The sequence below is a fragment of the Citrus clementina genome, unplaced genomic scaffold, assembly GCF_000493195.1.
Source record: "Citrus clementina cultivar Clemenules unplaced genomic scaffold, Citrus_clementina_v1.0 scaffold_1300, whole genome shotgun sequence".
NCBI lineage: Eukaryota > Viridiplantae > Streptophyta > Magnoliopsida > Sapindales > Rutaceae > Citrus > Citrus x clementina.
The window spans coordinates 826-1,895 of NW_006263111.1; positions in this window are offsets into that span (position 1 = coordinate 826).

Here is a 1,070-nt window from a genome sequence, read left to right on the forward strand (position 1 = left end):
AGAAGTAATCGAGTCGGATATTTTATCAAAATTGTTAACTCCGTCTATAAATCTGTTACATCAAATTTCAACTCATTTTGTTGAATGGTATGAAGGTGTAAAAAATGCAAGCCTTTCCGTCAGTATAACGTATTCCGTTATAGTTCTAGCCTACTTTTTATATAAACCCTTTTATTCATCTTTACACAATTGGAACATATTTAATTTTTTTGCTAAAAGAGGACCTAAGAGAATTCTTTGGGACAAAATACTCAATTTTCTATATGATTGGTCATATAATCGTGCTTATATAGATGCTTTTTACACAAGATCCTTAACAGAAGGGATAAGAGGATTAGCGGAACTAACTCATTTGTTCGACAGACGAGTAATTGATGGAATTACGAATGGGGTTGGTATTACAAGTTTTTTTGTAGGGGAAGGTATAAAATATTTAGGGGGAAGTCGCATCTCTTTTTATCTCTTATTATATTTATTTTCGTTATTACTCTTTTTAATATTTCTTTAAATAATTGAAATATTTCTAATTTCGAATTTTCTTGATTTCCATCCAGATAAGAAGTTTCATAAACAGGGCTATTTTTATCGCATGTCTCTTTAAAGCGCAAGTGGAATTCATGCTTTGTTTTTTTTTTTTCCTTTCCATTCACTCGGATCTCTTCCGTTTCCTCGATTTTGTCCGGATCCTCCTTTTCTTCCGAAAAAAGGGAAGGAGAAGGATCTTCTTCGGCGGATACCTCTTGTCCCTGTTTAGTCCCCCCCCTTTCGAAAGTTTTTTCTATTTCTACATCTCTTTCTTCCGTTTCTGAGGTTTCTTTCACTTTCAGTTTCTTAGTAAAAATGGGTGAGGGTATTCTGCCTAAATAGTAGATACAGGTAATAAATAAGAGAATACTAAAGATTCGAGCCATAGAATTTCTCCATTCTGACACAAGGTACTTATTAAATCGAATAAGTACATTAGAACCTAATAGATTTCTTTTGCTGCATCCAAACTAATACCAATCCAACCCATTTTCATGATAAAATTGTGACCAATTACCCAACCAACAAAACTACTTGTTACAAAT